Source organism: Protopterus annectens, chromosome 1.part0 (genome assembly GCF_019279795.1).
Source record: "Protopterus annectens isolate FY-2018-M chromosome 1.part0, PAN1.0, whole genome shotgun sequence".
Lineage (NCBI taxonomy): Eukaryota > Metazoa > Chordata > Ceratodontiformes > Protopteridae > Protopterus > Protopterus annectens.
This window is the reverse complement of record NC_056725.1, coordinates 185,841,093-185,861,273: the sequence shown is the minus strand read 5'-3', so window position 1 is coordinate 185,861,273 and position 20,181 is coordinate 185,841,093.

The window sequence follows — 20,181 nt, the reverse complement described above, 5'->3', positions numbered from 1 at the left end:
TTCTGGCTCAGACTCCGGGCCTTCATTAGCCTCGAGAGGTACAGCTGGAAGGGAAGGCGCAGCAGTCTGTTCAGGCCTAGAGTTTTTGGCCTTTTTGTCTGGTGGCTCAACCAAAGGGCCTGACATCTGATCCATTGCTTTGGCCAAACGCTTCAGACACTGGTTCTCTAAAAAAAAGTTTTAAGGCAGCTAAGCGACTCCTGAGGGTTTTGGGAACAATGGCTTGAAAAATACTTCAAATAGTGTGGTAGTGTTCCTGGCCTAAACAAAACAGGCAGAGCTCATGCATATCTATGTGGAATTTGCCTTCCACACCTACACTTGCCCTTTCTACCAGACATGAAAAAACCAACAGCAGTAGCAAAAGAATCAAAACCCCCTATGGGGTACTTATCCGAAGTCGGATAAGATGAGCTGTTCAGACGGGATCACTTTTCTAAAGGAGCGACAACAGATAAGTTGAGTAAGGTGCGTGCAGATGTCAGTTTTGTACCAGACATCTGTTTATGGCTGATGTCCACAGACAACCATGGGATGAGACATGCACCCTAGCAGTAGCATCTATCTTTTGTAAAACGGCCGGATGTACATGAGTAGACCAGAGGTGAACTCCCTTGTGTTATGAATACAGAAGCATATGAATAGGACATCTCCCCCTCTTCAGCCTATGGTTATTCTTGTTCTTTCCACTGAAAATGTCTGATAGCATGAAGATTTTTCCAAAGATAAGGTCTTCAGGTAGGGAAACAGAAGGAAGATTTTCCTCTGACTAACTATTCGGATGAGGTGTAAATGGGGCCTTCTTCAGATGCAACCTCCTCAGACTTTTCCAGTGAATGCAATAGATCAGGGCGATATACGGGAGGGGCGGATGTCTTTTCCCTGGGGTAATATCTCCGGAAATTTCTGGACCTTATGTTAATGAGGTCTTCAAGCCATTTTGATTGGATCTTGTTGAGGTCCCTGAACCTACAAGCCTTTAGGACTAGATGAAGTTCTTGCCACGATGCCTTTCTTTGGTGTGGGCTGGGAGGCTAAAGGCCTAGGTGAAGGTCCTGCCACAATGCCTTTCTTTGGTGTGGGTTTGGCCTTAGGCTCAGGGGCATCCAATGAACTGGTGCCTGCTTTTTTAGACCGAAGATACACCAAAATGGCCCAGACTATGAAAAGTTTCTGGTTAGTCGCTCGTTGGAAGCTGTGGCCTGCTGAGTGATCATGGACTCAACCGATTAGCTGAAGATGCGAGCTGTAGCAGTCAAAGGGACCAAAGGCACATCAGACCGACAGGCCTGGGTCGCTGAATCAAAGATCGAAGGGGGTTCCGAAAGCACCTCACCTTCCTCAACAATCACAAGTCTAGTAGGCAAGTCAGGGGGCAAGTGAGTGTGTTGTCCGTGGACCTAGGCTTTTATCATCTTTCCTGTGCTTAGGCAAATCGAACTCGGGATGACCAGCAGATGCTATAGTATGTGATTACAAAGATACCCGCATCAGAAAATTAGCTAAACTCTGCTGGACTCCAATAGTTTGTGTTAAATCTAGCACAGAAACGACAGGGATGTATTGGTCTGCACCAAAGCAAGTTACACAAAGTGTATGGAAGTCTCAGTGGAATCTGCTTACCACAGCAGTGTCAATTATTAACTTCATCTGGCATGAGTCAGAGGAGAGTTCCCAAAGGAATACTTATTTTTCCGATGACAACTTCTCTCTGGTGTAGACTGACTGACACTTGAAATCTGCTTCGGGCTCCAGTGGCAATAAAAAAAGTGAAGTGATGATATAAGACTGGCTCCCTTTATACCCGAGCGCAGTGTCAGGTATGGCATCCACCAGCCTGGGAGGTGAAAAGTTTCTCTGGTAGTCAGGCCAGCTAAGAGCTTTCATGGCAGGAAATCCCAACTGTCAGGACTGCAACAGTGAAACACAAACATCATCTTTACCTTTATCCTGTAGTGTCTAACTGTGCAGCTACTGAGCTTTTAAAGAGATTATCTACAGCAGAATCCTGTAATGCGGCCTTTGTGTCAGTTTGTAAGCACAGCCAGGAATCTTATCACAGACCCTGAAGAAGCTGCCCTACAGGATGCATCTACAACATAACTGCATTTAATGGAATACCTGAGAGGCACAATTCAAAACAGAAATGGCAGAAGACAGTCTCAGAATCGCATAGAAAGCAACCAAGTTTAGAAGAGCCAGTACTTACCTACATGGGTCATAAGGGTCTAGTAGTCAATGTCCTGAAAGCTAAGGCAGTAGAAGTATGTTTTTCCACCAAACTTTTCATAGCCTGGCTGTCCTTATCAGAAGGTAACAGTTTAAAGGACAGTAATTTAGACTGTTAGTGACCTGGGGAATCACAGCAGGGTCTTGAGGAAATTTATACAAAAAGTACAGTTGTGTACCCTTACCATAAATGTAGATGTTAAGAGTGTATTCACTGTTGCAGTCATCACATTTGGGTTATCTGCCTGCAGGTAGCCCTCAGCCAGCCTGAATACCAGAGTCCTGGGATTTCTGTGCCGGATGCTGTCGCTTCTTCCATGACGTCAGGGGTATAAAACATGCAGCCGATGCCATTACATTAGTTTTTCTTGCCCCAGATGTCGTGACCCCACAATAGGAAGCAATTATATGGTATGGTACACCCCCATCAAAAAGCAAATACACATGAAAAAATAAAAAACAAAAAAATATATATGTGTATATATATATATATATATATATATATATATATATATATACACACACACACCAAACAAGAAGGAAAGGTAGAGCTAAGACAAGTCAGGGCTGGTGGAGGGAGGGTAATCAGGACTGCAACAGTGAATACACTTGAACATCTACATTTATGTTAAGTGTACACAACTGTACTAGGTTATTCATGTTTCAATGTCACAATAATCACATTTAGGTTGCTTCCCACAGCTAAGGAAGGGAGGAGGTAGTTAAAGATCATTAGGACCAGCTATTAAGCCCTGCAAGACTGCTTTGGCAAATCCACCTCTGGATTTAGAAAAGATAGGCAGGTGGTAATGCTTGCTGAAGGTGTGTACAGAGCTCCAGGTAGCAGCTTCCAGGATGTCCCTGGTAGGGACTCCTCTGAGAAATGCTGTAGAGATAGATGCAGCCCTGGTGGAATGTGATCTTATCCCCTGTGGGGTAGGTTTTCCACGGTGCTTGCAGCAGAAATGAATGCAATGGGCTATCCATTTGGAAATGGTTTGCTTTGAAATGGCCTTCCCCTCTGCCCCTGCTGCAAAGCCAACTAGAAGCTGGTCAGATTTTGAGAGGCTTAGTCCTGTCCAAATGGAATCCAAGTTGTCTGTGCACGTCCAGAGAGTGCAGCATCCGCTCCCCTTTGTTTTGTGGATTAGGGAAAAGTATGCAAATGAATGGACTGGTTTAGGGCCACACTAGACGCCACCTTGGGCATAAAGGAAGCATTAGTTCTGGGGGAAACCCTGTCCGCATGGAAGATAATGAAGGATTCCACTGCCATAAGGACCTGTAATTCAAACACTCTTCTTGCTGAAGTGATGGCTAGAAGTAAGGCAGTTTTCCAAGAAAGGAATTTCAACTTTGCTGTTGCAGCTGGCTCAAAGGGGGGGGGGGGGGTGAGCTTTTCCAATACAAAGTTTAGGTCCCAGGCTGGAGTTGGAGCTCTCCTGGGGGGGGGTCTTAACTTTTTGGCCCCCTCTAAGGAATTGTTTTAGTAAGGGGTGAGAGAAGAGGGGTGGCTCAGTATTATAATGTGCTGAAATGGCAGAGGCATGAATCTTAATTGATGAGAAGGATAGGCCCTTGTGGAGCATTTCTATTAAGTACTCTAGAATATGAGGTAAGCTGGGCACTGTTTTACCCATCCCCTGAGCCTGGCTCCAGGAACAGTGTCTTTTCCACTTTTCAGCATAGGATTTTTTAGTACTAGGCGTCCTTGCATCCAGAATGACATCCTGCACCTGCTTACTGAGGGAAGCTAGAGGAGAGCTCATGGAATTAGCCAGACTGCAAGGTTCAGGGTTTGAAGCTGAGGGTGCAGAATCTGGCCGGCCTGCTGGGACAGCAGGGAAGGGGCCTGAGGCAGGTGCCATGGGTGCAGCAGTGTCAGACTGCGCAAGACAGGGTACCAGTGCTGGCATGGCCAGTCTGGTGCAATCAGTATTGTTCTTGGCTTGTCCTGTTTGATCTTTAGTAGAACCTTCGAGAGGAGAGGCAGAGGGGGAAGTCATAAACAGAGGCTTCCCCAGATAAAGGACAGGGCATCCACTTTCCAAGCTTGACTGTGGGGAGTTCTGGTGCAGAATTTGTTCAACTGGTAGTTCTGAGGGGTGGAAAACAGGTCTACCTCTGGGGTCCCCCATCTGTTCAACAGGTTGAATATTTTGGGCTCTAGTTTCCATTCGTGTGGGTCCATGAGATTTCTGCTCAAGTCACCTGCCAGTGAATTTAGTTTGCCTGGCAGGAATTGAGCTTGTATGTGCACTTGGTAGGTCAAGGCTGTGCTCCACAGAGCCATCGCTAGTCTGCAGAGGGGGTAGGAGTGGGTTCCCCCCTGCTTGTTTATGTATTACATAACTGTGGTATTGTCTGGCTTTATTGTCCTGGAAGGATAAGGTCTTTGAAGGCTGTCAGAGCATTCTGTACAGCTAAGATTTATTTTTGATTGATATGCAGGTGCATCTGTCTCTGGTTCCATTTGCCCTGAATGCACTGCCCTGCCATGTGAGCCCCCAATGCATAGTCTGATGCATCTGTTAGGGTTTGGGCGGCAGGGGGTAGAGAGAAAGGGAGTCCCTTGTGGTAGCAGGCCTCTGCCCACTAAAGGAACTCTCTCCTTAGACAAGGAATAACAGGAATCATTGTTTCCAGGTCCTAAGAATGTTGACACCATATACTTTTTAAATACCATTGGAGTTTCCTCATATACAGTCTTGCATAAGGAATTAGCAGAATGCAAGAGGCTGTGAACCCTAGAGCTTGCAGTATTTTCCTTGCAGATAGCTGGGTTTTTGTGGCCAATAGTTTGAAGTAGGTTGTCAAACTTGTTTCTCCGGAGTGAGGACTGCCATCTGGAAAGTTATGTTCAAGCTTGCTCCCAGGAATACAATCTGTTGGCAGGGTACTAGGTGAGATTTATTTTCATTGATGGTGTACCCCAGTGAGGTTAGAAGTTTCTTTACAAATGCCAGGTGTTGCAATAGCAAGTCCTGGCTTTCTGCCTGAAATCAGACAATTGTCAGGTATGGGTAAATGTGAATATTTCTGTCTGCAAAATGCAATAGCTGGAGCTAGACACTTTGTGAACACCTTGGGTGCGGTAGATAAGTCAAAGGGAAGTGCAGAGAACTGAAAGTGCATGGAGCCCGCCCTGAAATGTAGGTATTGTCTGCAGAATTCTCTTACTGGGATATGCAGGTAAGATTCCTTTAAGTCTAGGGTTGCCAGCCAGGCATCCTTGGCTAGCATAGGAAGAAGCTGTTGAGGTAGCATTTTGAATTTTGGAACCACCAGAAAGGTGTTGAGAATAGAGATTCAGGATAGGACACCAGGAGGTGTCTTTTCTGGGTACCAGAAAAAGTCTTGAATAAAAACCTTGTCCCCTTAATTCTGCTGGGACAGGTTGAACAGCCCTGAAACTGAAGAGAGAGAACCTGCTGTTAAGGCCTCCGCCTTTTGGTTTTGGGGGAGGTCTGGCCAACCATTTGGGGTTGGTAGTGTGTGGAAGTGGAATCTGTATCCTCAGGGAAACTATGTTCTAAACCCATTTGTCCTTAGTAATGAGTTCACAGTTTTCTGCATGCAGGGTGAGCTTTCCTCCTAAGGGAGCAAGTAGTTGAGCAGGGCTTGGAAGGGTTAAGGTTAAGCCACTGTGCCATTTTTCTATAGGGGGTTGGCTTACTACTCCCTGCTTTGGAAGTGGGAGCCCCCCCCCCCCCCACTGCTCAGATCTGTGCGTAGCCTGAGACTGAAGGCTTGGTGGTATGGTGTTCCTGGTTTGGACCTGAGAAGGTCTGGAAGGAACTGGAAAGGACCAGTTCTTTGAAGACCAATGCCTACTGAATCTGTGAGGCTGTACTTGTAGAAAATATTTAACAGTTTGCATAGATTTAGCTTTTTCCTCCATCCTTTTGAGAACTTCCTCTGCTTTATTGCCAAAAGGGTGGTCTTGGTTTAAGAGTGCATCCAGTAATTTAGCTTTAACATGATCTGTCAAGTTTTTTTCCTTAAGCCAAGCATGCCTTCAAAGTACAGACCCAGTGACAGCAGCCCTGCAAGATGCTTCTAAAGCATCAAAACCACATTGCAAAGTATGTTTACCAACTTGTTCTGCAGAATGCATTAAGTCTTGCAAGTCTTTGTATTCAGCACAGTCAGGAATATTCATTTTCTGTTAAGTTGTCCCATAATATACCGCTGATACTTTAACATATGAAACTGGCAATTTAAGTCCTAATGGCCAAAGTAGCAGAAGTGTATACCTTCTTACCCCATCGGTCTCTATCAGAAGAGGTAGGATTTTTGGCAGCACTAGCCTTAATGTCTTTTGGTCCTTGGGAAATGGTCTCTGGATCCACAATAGGATTCTAGAAGAGGAACTTGAGAGTCTGTAGTACCTGTCAGGTTTTCTGGGAGCTGGAAGTGTCTGGGGTAAGGCTAGATTCCAAGGAGGGATAGCTAGAGGCCTGTGTTGAGGCAGGAGTAAGAATTCTCCAAGTCTCTTTTTGAACTCAGAATAGTCCTGGCTTTCCCAGTGGAAATGCTCCTTAAGGGTATGCAAGGTTTCGGCTTTCTAGGCGCAGTGCGAATTTTAGGTCTGAGGAATTTGGTACTTCTAGTTGGAAACAATGCCGTCTGTTTAATATGAAAGTCTGTAGGCCTGAATACACCATCAGAAGCGGGTGCCTGCACAGCGGCTCTGGAGACATCTGCAGGTTCCATAGTCGAAGAAGCATCTCGTGGCATACCGGACTCCGAATGGGTCTCAGTAAAGGTCTGCGAATCTGTAGTAGCAGGTATCGGGGGCTGCAAAAGCACCTGAGTACCAGCGGACTAGCTTAACGGAAGCATCGTCTGCAGTTTTGGACCTATGCGATCTATCTTTATCTTTGTTTTTTTGGAAGATCAGTAGTCGGATGGCTTAACGAAGCCATTTCAGAGTACAGAGCTAGAGAACGAAAGTATTTAGCTACAAAAATAGCCAGACGACAAATAATACAGGCGTTGAACAAGGCACAAAACCAACAGCGAGGGACGTTGTGGTCTGGGCCTAAACAGATGACGCAGTAAACATAAAAATCTCTGAGGTATTTGCTTTCCACAGGCAAAACAATTGTCAATTTTTTCTGACATCTGTTGGAGCAAGAAAAAAGGATCCCCAATGCGGTACTTATCTTTTTTGAAGACTTCGGGTCTGAAATGCAAAAACGAAAATTTCAGGAGGTGGCAAACCGGCACTTGTGAACTGCTTCTGCTTCGGGAACCGCACGGCAAGAAAGACTGATATAATGGCATCTGCTGTATGTTTTACACCCCTGACGTCATAGAAGAAGCGACAACATCCGTCCGATGCAGAAATTTGAAGACTGGTATTCAGGCCAGCTGAGGGCTACCTGCAGGCAGATAACCCAAATTTGAAGACTGGTATTCAGGCCAGCTGAGGGCTACCTGCAGGCAGATAACCCAAATGTGATGACTGCAACAGTGAAACACAAAAATCATCCTTTGAGCTTCAGAAACTTTACAGAACCTGCCATGCTTCCCAGGAGCAGGTGGGCTGGGAATCCGGGGCTTAAAAAAGCAGAGAAAGTGCCCAAGAGAACATGCAATACTGGAGGTACTGCAGAGGGCCTGGGTAAATCTATTTGTAAGAGTTCATAGTACCTCATTTGAATCAGAGACCTGGGAACAATCCCATTTAAAATTTTCCATCATATATACACCACAGAACTCCAAAAGAACTCCTCTACTGGGGAATCACAAGAAAGTGAATGTTTCAGACCCCAGGGCAAGAGGAGAATGGATTTGAAGAGTCATTGGCTTACTCTTCTCAAAGTCAACCTGTTCCTCAGAAGAATCAAGACAGAATAGTTGTGTAAAATCTACCATAACCATAGATGTCTTCTTCCATGTTGCAGTATTCTTGTTGCGGGATTTACTGCCCTCAGGCGACTCGTACATTGGCTTCTATAGAAAAGCTTCAGCTTGGCTGTTGCAGCTGCGTGGGATGTCACACGCAAGGCCATAAACCAGGGGCCTTAAATGTGACCTCTACATGCACAATCCTTGGAACTTGAAGCTCAGCAGGTACAGTAGAAGGCCCAGCAGGAGGAGGTGCCAGTGGTGTTGGGTATGGGACCCTGGGGTCCTTCTGTATTGACAGGTCCAGGGTGAAAGGTGCAATATTAGGACCTAGGGACATGCTGGGATGAAAAGAAGAATGAGGAGGGGGTTATTGGTGGGTGGGAAGGAATACTGCAGCATGCAAGAGAAGGACATCCATGGTTATGGTAAGATTTTACACAACTATTCTATGTTCTTCTATTCCTATATTGCAGTATTCTTGTTGTGGAAGAGTACCACAGCTTAGCTGGATGAAAGGGTGACAGATGCAAAGCCCTGTAAGGTTGCCCTGGCGAATCTTGCACATGCTCTGGAGACCTGGTCTAGCTTGTAGTGTTTGGTGAAAATGTAGATAGTGGACCATGTGGCTGCTTAAGCCATGGAGGCTGCCAGTGCCCTGGTGGAATGGGCTTTTACACCCACTGGGGGATTTTTCCCATGGTGGGAGTAGCAAAAACAGACGGCTTTTCCTGATCCAACATGCAATGGTTTGTTTAGAGATTGCCTTGCCCAATGCTGTGGGATGGAAGGAAAAGTACAGTTGTGTACCTACCATAAATGAAGATATTAGAGTGTATTCACTGTTGCAGTCATTACAGTTGGGTTATCCTGCTGGCAGGCTACCCGCAGTCAGCCTGAATTACAAAGTCTAGGTCCGGTGTCGGTTGCTGTCGCCTCCTCCCTGACGTCAGTGTGCCAGGGGTATAAAAGATGCAGCTGATGCCATTTTCTTCAGTTTTTCTTGCCCCAGATGTCAGGTGCCCCCAAAAGGGTAGGCTAAAAATATGTCAATAAAGCATACATGCACCACAGTAAATTAATCTTTCCTCTACCAGCAAATACACCACACAGGTTGTATAGAATAGAGAAGTACAGATAAGTTCCAGCAAAGATAAGGGGGATGGTGGGTGGGTAACCTGGACTGCAACAGTGAATACACTCGAACATCTACATTTATGGTAGGTACACAACTGTACTATGTACGTGTTTCACTGTTGCAGTCATTACAATTGGGTTGAATCCCAAAGCTGCGACTGGGAGGCTGGAGCTAAATAGGATTAGGAGCAGCTATGAGGCCCTGCAGAACAGCAGTGGCAAAGCCTGCCCTGGATTTAGAGTAGAGTGGTAAGTGATAGTGCTTTGTAAAAGTGTCCACTGAGCTCCAGGTTGCAGCCTCTAAAATGTCTTTGGTTGGTACTCCTCTGAGAAAGGCTGCTGCTCTGGTTGAATGTGGCCTAATAGCCTTAAAGCACTGGTTTGCCAAGTTGTGAATAGCAGAAACGAATGCAGTGGCCTATCCACTTTGAAATTGTCTGCTTTGAGATGGCCTTTCCTTGTGATCCTGCAGCATATGCCACTAGTAATTGCTCAGTCTTTCTGAAAGCTTTGGTTCTGTCCAAGTAGAAGCGTAGCTATGTCCAAAGAATGCAGATGTCTCTCACCCTTATTCTGTGGGTTAGGATAAAAGGTAGGCAAGTGAACAGTTTGGTTAAGGGCCACACTGGACACTAACTTAGGCATAAATGTTGGGTTTGTCCTCAGAGAAACCCTATCTGGATGGAAAATGATAAAAGGTTCCACAGCCACGAGTGCCTGTAGCTGAGACTCGTCTTGCAGAGGTTATTGCTAGGAGCAGAGCTGTTTTCCAGGATAAAAATTTTATATCAGCTGTATTGGCTGGCTCAAAAGGAGGCAGGGTGAGTTTTTCCAAGACATAATTGAGGTCCCAAGCAGGTATTTGTGATCTCCTTGGAGGCCTTAAATTTTTGGCCTTAAATTTTTGGCTCCTCTGAGGTACTGCCTTAGTAAAGGATGAGAAAAAATAGGTGGCTCTGTATTGTAATGAGCTGAAATGGCAGAGGCATGAATCTTAATTGATGAAAAGGATAGGCCTTTGTTCAGCATCTCAGTTAAGTATTGCAAAATCTGCAGAATATTTGGTACAATTGTGCCAATCCCTTGTGCCTGGTTCCAAGCACAGAATCTCTTCCATTTTTCAGCATAAGATTTTCTGGTACTAGGCCTCCTGGCTTCCAAAATAACATCCATCACCGCTTTAGAAAGAGGGGTGTTTTGAATGACTACATATCCGCCATGCTGCCAGATTTAAGGTCTTTGAGTTGGCTGTGCAGGATCCGATTGTTTTGTTGGGACAGTAAGTGAGGAATTTGAGGTAATGTCCAGGCTTGGTATTGAGACAGGTTCCTTAGGATTGGGTACCAATGCTGGTGGGGCCAGTCTGGAACAATCAGTATCATTTTTTACTTCTCTTGTCTGACCTATAGGAGTACCTTGGAGAGGAGGGGCAGTGGGGGAAAGGCATATACTATTAAGTTTTTCCAGCTGAAAGATAAGAGCATCCACGTTCCATGCTTGCTTGTGATAAGTCCTTGTGCAGAATCTCTGTAGTTGGCAGTTGTGAGGGGAGGCAAATAGATCTATGTCCGGGCATCCCCATTTCCTTATGCTGAAGACTTGCGGATCCAATTTCCACTCGTGGGGATCCAAGAGGTTTCTGCTTAGTTCGTCTGCCAGAGTATTTATCTTTCCCGGCAGGAATTGTGCCTGCAGAGTACTTGGTAAGTCAATACTGTCTCCCATAAAGTCATGGCCAGTCTGCAAAGGGGGTAGGAATGAGTGCCAATCTGCTTGTTTATGTACCACATGACTGTGGTATTGTCAACCTTTATCAGTAGTTGTCCCGGATGAAGTAGATCCTTGAAGGCTGTCAGGGCATTCTGAACAGCTAGCATCTCTTTTTGATTGATATGTAGATGCATTTGGTTTGCGGACCATGCACCCTGAATACATCTTCCTGCCATGTGCCCCCCCCCCCCCCCCAGGCATAATCTGATGCATCTGTTGTTAATGTCTGCCTGGCTGGGGGTAAAGTGAATGGCTGTCCCTTGTGGTGACAGGCCTTTGTCTACCATTGAAACTTCTGTTGCAGGCAGGGAATGAGGGTAATTATTGTTTCCAGGCTGTGGCAATGTTGAGTCCAAACACTTTTTAGATGCCATTGAAGTTTCCTCATATGCAGTCTTTAATATGGAATTAGCAGAATGCAGGATGCCATGAAGAATTTTTCTTGCAGATAACTGGGCCTTTGTTGCCAACAGTTTGAAATAAGTAGTCAGTTGCCTTTGTCTGGTGTGAGATAAGCCATCTGGGCAGTTGTATTTAAGCTTGCACCCAGGAATATTATCTCTTGAGAGGGTACAAGTTTTGATTTCTTTTCATTTACCGTGTATCCTAGGCATGCTAGTAATCTTTTTACAAATGCCAGATGCTGTAGTAGATGTCCTTGTTCTCTGCTTGAATGAGGCAGTCGTCCAAGTAAGGATATATTTGTATTCCTCTGTCTGCAAAATGCAATTACTGGAGCCAAGTATTTTGTGAAGACCCTGGGTGCAGTAGATAAGCCAAAGTGCAGTGCAGAGAACTGGTAGTGCATTGAGCCAGCTATGAATCTGAGGTATCTTCTGCATGATTGTCTGATTGGGACATGCAGGTATGCCTCTCTTAGGTCTAAAGTCACAAGACAAGTCTTCTTGCCCAGCATGGGCAGGAGCTGCTGCAGAGTCAACATTTTGAATTTTGGAATATCCAGATATGTGTTTAGAATATATAGGTCCAGTATTGGTCTCCAGGCTTTGTCCTTTCTGGGCACCAAGAACAGTCTTGGGTAAAATCCTTGTCCCTGCTCTTCCTCTGGTACTTGCTGAATGGCCCTCATGTCCATGAGGGATGAAATTTGCTTTGGTGCCTCTGCCCATTGATTTTTTGGCAGGTCTGGCAAACCATGAGCCCTTGGCAGGGTATGAAAGCGAAACTTGTAACCTTTGTGACACTGCTCAAGACCCATTTGTCCTGAGTTATGTGCCAATTTTGATGAAAAAGTGCTAGTTTTCCCCCTAAAGGTGCTGCCAGAAGGTAAGTGCTTGGCGCAGGCAGGGGGAAAGTCATTGGGACTGTTTCTTGTAAAGCTGTGATGTGTCTTCTCCGCTTTTGGAGATAGAAGCACCCCATTGTTTAGACCTGTATGTGCCTTAGGGCTGGGACCTGCCTCTAGGGCATCTGTATCTGCCCCTTTGTGGACTGTCTGACACTGGAAAGGAACAATTCTTTGTAGGCCAGTGTCTGCTAAATCTTGGAGGCTGTACCTGTAAGAAACCCTTGACTGTTTGCACAGATTTTGCTTTGTCCTCCATTTTCTTCAACACCTCCTCTACTTTAACACCAAACAAGGTATCATGCTGTAATGGAGCATCTAATACTTTTGCTTTAACATGATCAGGCAGATTCTGTTCCTTTAACCAAGCATACCTCCTGATGACAAAACCCGTAACAGCAGCCCTGCAGGAGGCCTCCAGAGAATCAAAACCACATTGCAAAGTATGCTTTCCAACTTATTCAGCTGCATGCAATAAACCGGGGTACTTCGCTTTAAATGAAGACTTTGGATCTGAAATTCGAACACGAAAATTTCAGGAGTCGGCCAACCGGCACTTGTGAAATGCTTTGGCTTTGGGCACCGCACGGCAAGAAAGACTGAAGAAAATGGCGTCGGCTGCATCTTTTATACCCCTGGCGCACTGACGTCAGGGAGGAGGCGACAGCAACCGACGCCGGACCTAGACTTTGGAATTCAGGCCGACTGCGGGTAGCCTGCCAGCAGGATAACCCAATTGTAAAAACTGCAGCAGTGAACCACGATGAACATCAGCATTGTTTTGATTTCCTAATGGATTTTGTTTTGCCTAGGTAAAATCTTAGTTGTCTGTGTACATCCAGGGAAGTGAAGTATCCTCTCCCCTTCATTGGTGGGAGAGGGAAAGAAGGTGGGAAGGTGGATAGATTGGTTTAATGACAAATCGCTGACCACCTTGGGCATAAAGGAGGGGTTAGTTCTCAAGTTTACCCTGTCCTTGTGGATAGTAGTATAGGGTGGGTAAGCCATTAAGGCTTGTAGCTCTTGAAACCCTTCTGGCTGAGGTGACAGCCACTAGTAGGACTGCTTTCCATATACACATCTGAAGGGAAGCTGTCCCAGCAGGTTCGAATGGGTGTTGGGTAAGCTTTTTCCAGGATGAATTACGATCCCAGGCTGGAGGTACAGGCTTTTTTGGAGGTCTAATGTGCAACAACCCTTTAAGGAAGAGTTTTACATTGAGCCTGGCTAGCAAGCAAGGGTCGAGAGGCAAGCAGGCTGATATTGTGGAAAGGTGTACTTTCACTGAAGAAAAGTCCACTTTTAATCAGTTGACATTAACTCTGGGGGAGATCAGCAATGCAAGGGTCCCTTCCCTTGTCTAGACACTACTTAGTAAATCTTTCCCATTTAGCTAGGTATGATTTTCTTCTTGTAGGTTTCCTGGCCTCCCTCTGGCCTGAAAGTACGTCCTCTGAGCAGTGGTGTCTAAATGGGATCAAAAGTTTATCACCCACAGTGTCAGGGGCAACATCTGCAAGTGTGGGTGAATGAGGGTTCCCTTTCCTTTTGTCAGGAGGTCCACCTTGTAGGGTAACTTTAGTGATTGCCCTTGGCTAGATTGTGAAGTAGGGGGAACCAGTGCTGCGTTGGCTAGTAGGGAGTCACTAACAAGATTTTCGGTTTGTCTCTCCTGATTTTCAGGAGGACTTTTTGAATCAGTGGGAAGGGGGGAAGACAAAGAAACTTCCCCTCCCAGGGGATGTTGAAAGCATCTACTATCCAGGCCAGAGGGGAGTAGGTCTCTGAGCAGAAGGTCTGCAGCTGCCTGTTCTGGGGGGGAAGGTGAACAGGTCTATTTGAGGAATGCCCCAATGGTGGACATCTAAGACTATGGTCCTGTCCAGCATCCATTTGTGTTGTGGAGAGGATTGTCCTGCTTAGAAGATCTACTTGCTTGTTGTCCTGCAAGAGAATGTAGGTTGCCTGCAGGGACAAGTTGTGGCGAGAGGCTAGATCCCATATCAGCAGGGTTAGTCTGCAGAGGTGATATACCTTTGTTCCTCCCAGTTTGTACAGATACCACATTACAGAGGTGTTGTCTGTTACTATTTGAAGAACACCTGGTAGAAGCAGAGGGGTAACGTTTTTTAGAGCTAAGACGACTGCTGTCATTTCCCTCACATTTATGTGTTTGACTCTCAAGGAAGGGTGCCAGGTTGCCTTGAACCCTGTAAGATGCCAGTGTTGCTCCCCATCCTGAAACCGAGGCATCTGTATGCATTACCTGAGTTGAGGTGGTGGGCTGGAGTGGAAACCCTGGGTTTAGCTGTACTTGTTGGATCCACCAGCTGATCACTTTTAGACAGAGAAGGAGGGAGATTACTTGTTCCAAGTGATTCTGGTGCTGGAGCCAAATGTTTTTGAGGTACCACTGTAGCTTGTGCATATGCATTCTGGCCAGTGGGAGCATGGGGATAGCTGCTGCCATTAAGCCCACGAGTCAAAGGAATTGCCTTGCAGTTATTACCTGCGTCTGCATCAGCTCTTTGAAGTGGGAGGTCAGGAACAGGACCTTGTCTTGTGGAAGAAAGGACTTCATTCTGTCTGTTCAGATTCTGCAACCCAGAAAAATCTTGTCCTGGTCTGGGTTCAAGGAGGACTTTGAAAGGTTGAGGATGAACCCTAGATTTTGTAGAAGGGACATGGTGAAATGCAGATGATTTGAGAGGGTATCTTTGGACTCTGCCAGTATTAGGATGTCATCCAGCTAGGGGTAAATCTGAATTCACAGAGTTCTGCAGAAGGCAATGGCCAGGCATTTTCTGAACACTCTTGGGACAAACCAAAGGGCAAAGCAGTAAATTGGAAATGAGAGGAGGGCCCAGTGAGATGCAGAAACCTTCTGTGGGAAGTTCTGATGGGTATGTGGAGATGGACATAAAGGAGGCCTAAGGTGGCCATGAAGGCCTTGGTTGGTATAAGAGGAAGCAGAGTTGGAAGTGACAGCATTTTGCAGGTGGGGTCCTGAAGGTAAAGATTTACGAAGGAGATGTCCAAGATGGGTCTCCAACGGCAGTCCTTCTTGGGAACCAAGAAGGGACGGGAGTAGAAACATTTTCTTTCCTGTCCCGAGGGGATGGGCTCTATGGTACCCAGCTTCAGGTGGTCTGTCAGAACCTGTGGAAGGAGATGCTGTTGGTTTTTGGGAGGGAAAGGGAAGCCTCTCTTGGGTGTTTTTTTCTTACCAGGAGAGGAAAAAAGAAGTTATGTCTTACCATAATGTTCCATCTGTGTTGTTGATTATTTTATTTATTTATTTATTTATTTTACATTTGTTTACCGGGTTAGTCTGACTGGATACATATCCCTTTTCAGCAGAGACCCGGGGAGAAAAGCTCCACAATTAAATAGAACAAACAATACATAGTCTAAGATCAGAAACATTCAAAATACAGATAGATTGAATACAAGTATATTCTATTAAATTCCACAATTACAATGTTGAGTAGATACCCAAATATTTAGATAGGTTGAGAAGTAAAGAGGTTTGCACTTTTAAGCACAAGGGAGAAGGCTATATCTACATAGACAAGTCGAATCTATGGTTATAGGAGAGGGCAGTCAAAGAGAAGAGGACGTGTATAGAGAATAAGTTTAAGTGAAACCAGTGAGATTTGGGTGAGGAAGTCCTATAGATAATAAAGAGTGGGTTGTAGGGAGCTATAGGGTTAGTCAGGATTGTCACAAGGGCATAGCCAGTGTGCCTTAAGAAATGACTTGAGACTAGTTTTAAAATGGCTGAGTGAGGTTGTTAGTCTAAGGTTATTGGGAAGGGAATTCCATAGCCTTCCAATAGAATTGGCATAGAGAGCATCACCTCCCAAGTTATTTGATTTCATGGTTTGTACCAGGACACTGTTAGAAGATAGGAGGCAGTTAAGGTTGGAGTAAGGGGTCAGGAGTTTGTTCAGAGAGGGTTTTTTTTCTGGTTCCTTAATTATTTTAAATGCTTCCGTAAGTTGGTTAAATTTTAGAAGATTAGGTAATTCTAACCATTCAAGCTTCTTTAGGTTGAGACAGTGATGAGTACGGTAAGGAGACCCAGTCACAAATTTAGCGATATGGTTATAAGCAACTGAGAGTTTGTTGAGCTCATTTTTATTGAGGAAGGATAGGACCGGGGAAGCATACAGTAGAGTGGAAAGAAGGTGAGTTTGCTATAGTTAATTTGGTATAAGGAGTTAGAAAGTTCTTAATTCTGTACATAGAACCTAGTTTCTTATTAACTGTCTTAATAGTTTGAGTAATGTGAACATCAAATTTAAGCTTGTGATCAATAGTAACACCTAGTAGTTTAGTGCTGGTGACAGGTTCAATGATGGTGCCATTAATGGATTGAACATGAAAGATCTTATTATTAGAATGAGGCGGGTATTGGCCTGGGGGGATTCCTGCGGTGGGGAAGATTAGAAGTAGCTTAGTTTTTATGGGATTCAGTATGAGTTTCCGTTCCGAAAACCATTTTTCCACTGCCGCGAAGCAGTGTTGGGTGGCTATTTGGAGATTATGGAGGGAGACATCAGAACAAATCAGGGTGGAGTCATCTGCATATTGGATGCAGGTGGCTTTGGGGATGACTGAGTGGAGGTCGTTTATGAATACAGAGAAGAAAAGGGGACCAAGTATAGAGCCTTGGGGAACTCCTATGGTATTTGGTAGCAAGAGGGATAGTTTGCTTTGCCACTGGACTGCTTGTTGTCTACCAGAAAGGTAAGCATCAAACCACCGTAGGGCTAGGTTATCAAGGTGAAGGGATTTAAGGGTGTGGAGCAATAGTTGGTGATTGACCATGTCAAAGGCTTTTGACAAGTCAAGAAAGAGAGCAGAAGTTATAAATTTGTTGTTCCGATTGTTATTTACTGAATCCACAAAGGAAAGGAGGGCAGTGGTAGTGCTATGATGAGGGCGAAACCCATGTTGGGTTTTAGAGAGAAGATTGTTAAGGGTGAGGTAGTGTAGGAGTTGCTTGTGAGTACACCTTTCCATAATTTTTGCTATGGGTGACAAAATTGCTATAGGTCTATAGTTCGATGTTTCCGTAGAGCGGCCTCCTTTGTGAAGTGGGATGACACATGATATTTTCCAGATTGAGGGGATGGTGGCCTCTGTAATGGTTCTATTAATCAGGATTGAGATGGGATAGGCTATAACATCAGCTGCTAATTGTAGGTATTCGGCTGGGAGACTATCAGCTGATAGGGTGGATGGTTTGAGTTTCTTTAATAGAGTTCTAATATAGGAGGTGGATATAGGTTGAAGACTAAAGGCAGGTAGATTTTTGCCAATAGGACTGGCTAAGGAGGTGGAAGTAGTAGGTAACTGACTGGCTAGTGCCTGAACGGTCTCAGTGAAGAAAGAGTTAAATGAGTTAGCTATTACTTCAGGATCTTTACCTATAAGTTTTTCAGGGGTAGGGGTAGTTGATTTCCCAGAATAACGAAGGTTATTAAAACATGCCCAAAACTTCTTTGGGTTATTTTGGTGTTTGTCTTGGAGATGACAGAAGTAATTCTTTTTATCCCGGGTAGTATCTGTTTTGTAGAATTTCTGAGCTGCTGAAATTTGATACGATCTAGGGTTCTTTGGTGGTACGCCATTTTAACCAGGCCTGGTCTCTGAGCTTAATTTTAGATCTGGTGTCTTTAGTTAGCCAAGGTGCAGTTTGGACTTTGGCTCTGATGGATCGGTTGGGTGCATGAGAGTCCAGTATATTTAGGAATGTATCATTAAAGTATGTAACACTCTCATCTATGGGGAGTGTTTTTAGCATGGACCAGTTACAGGATTTAAGTTCTGCTAGGAATTGTTCAAGAACAAATTTCTTCTTGTTTCTAACTACTTTATATATGGGAAGGTTTGTTTGCATCAATTTATGCTTTATGATGAAGGTGGTAAGGTGGTCACTAAGATCATTGGGGAGGGTACCCGTGGTATAATTAGGTGTGTCTTTATTTGTAAGAATCCAGTCGATAATACTTTCTTTTTGTTGAGAGTTACCTATTCTTGTGGGAGATATATTTTGGGAGAAACCATATAGGTTGATGGGCAGGGGATTCATCTGGTCAGAGTATTGGGACCAGTCAAGGTTAAAGTCTCCTAGGACAATTGTTTCCTGGGGGTAGTTTGAGGTAAGCCAGCTTAGTGTGAGCTCCACGGTTTCTAAATTTTTCCCTGGTGGGATATAGACTACAATTAGATTGATACACTTTTGGTTATTTAGGCATAAATAACCAAAACCATTCATCACTGATGGGTTTAGTTCCGAACTCACGTACATCAAAAACTCTCGAGCTAAGCTGCTACCCATTCATGCCCTTCTCCCTGTTACATCAGATAGAGTTTGCATAAGACATACAGAAAATAAAGCAAAGGCCATTTCTGGGGAAAAAAACCCTGACACACACCACAAGGACCCATGAGATCCACCAGGAGCCTTTGGTGGGAGACGGAGGGCGGGATGTGATGAATGGAAGATCAACAACACAGATGGAATGTTATGGTAAGACAACTTCTTTATCTGATGTTAATCATCTTTCCAATTCATCACTGATGGGACAAAATCCCAAGCTACCTGAGAAACCTAGGTGGCCCTTATGGAAGAACATTCCTAAGCACCACTGAGCCGAAGGCCGCTCTCCCCTGAATACCATATTCAACTTGTAATGTTTGATGAAAGAGTGCAGTTTAGCCCAAATGGTTGCTGCACAAATGTCGTCCATAGAGGCTCTGGAGTGAAAAGCTACAGAGGTTGCTATAGCTCTAGTTGAATGTGCTTTGATATTGTGAGGTCTAGGCTCATTTGTACATGAATTTGAAAAGGAAATACAATCTCTGAGCCACTTTGATAAAGTGACTTGATACAGCATATCCCATCCTTGGACCAGAGAAGGAAATGAAAAGTTGGTCTGTCTTACGGATAGATTTAGTCTTGTCTAGGTAAAAACGCAGTTGTCTATGCACATCCAAGGAGCGTAGGCAGTATTCTCCCTTACTGGCACAGTTTGCGAAAAACACTGGGCACTTGATAGATTGGTTCACAAAATAGAAACCACTTTGGGGAGAAAGGATGAATTAGTACGCAGAGATACTCTGCCTATGAAATATCAGGTACAGTCTCTTGATGCATAAGGCCTGTAATTCTGAGATCTGTCTAGCTGAAGTGACAGCTACCAAAGAGAGATTTCCATGAGAAAAGTTAGAGATTACATTTTGTGGCAGGCTCAAAAGGGAGTTGAGAGAGAGAGACTGCAGTACTAGGGAGAGATTCCACAATCTCTAAGGGATGCCTAATTGGAGGTCTGCTGTGAAACACTCCTTTGAGAAAGGTTTTGCACAGGCGATTGGAAATTGCTGCTAAATGGACTCGTACGGTAGAGGCTAATGTTCCATTTTCAAGGAACTCAGAAAGGTATTGAAGGATAACAGACTGGGGCAGAGAAGGGATCTAGCATCCATTCTTTACACCAAAAGAGAAAAACTTTTCCATTTATCTCTGCAAAGTTTTCTGGGTGGATGGTTTATGGGAGGCCAGAATGACATCGCGAACAGGTGAGGAAAGGGCTGCCTGGTGACTAACGGAAGTGGAGAAACTAAGCAGTCAGCTTGAGAGTGGACAGATTCAGGTGAATCAACCCTTGGGGGTGAGAAATTAAGTCTGGACGAGTGTCCAGGATCAATGGAGACTAACAGATGAGGCCGGAGGAAGAGGAACCACACTTGACGAGGCCAGAATGGGGCAATGAGGATCACCTTGTATCTCAGAGTGGCTTTCTTTAAGAATACAGGTATCAAGGGAATTGGGGGAGAAGTGTAGAGGAGATCAGTGGGCCAATTGTGAGTCA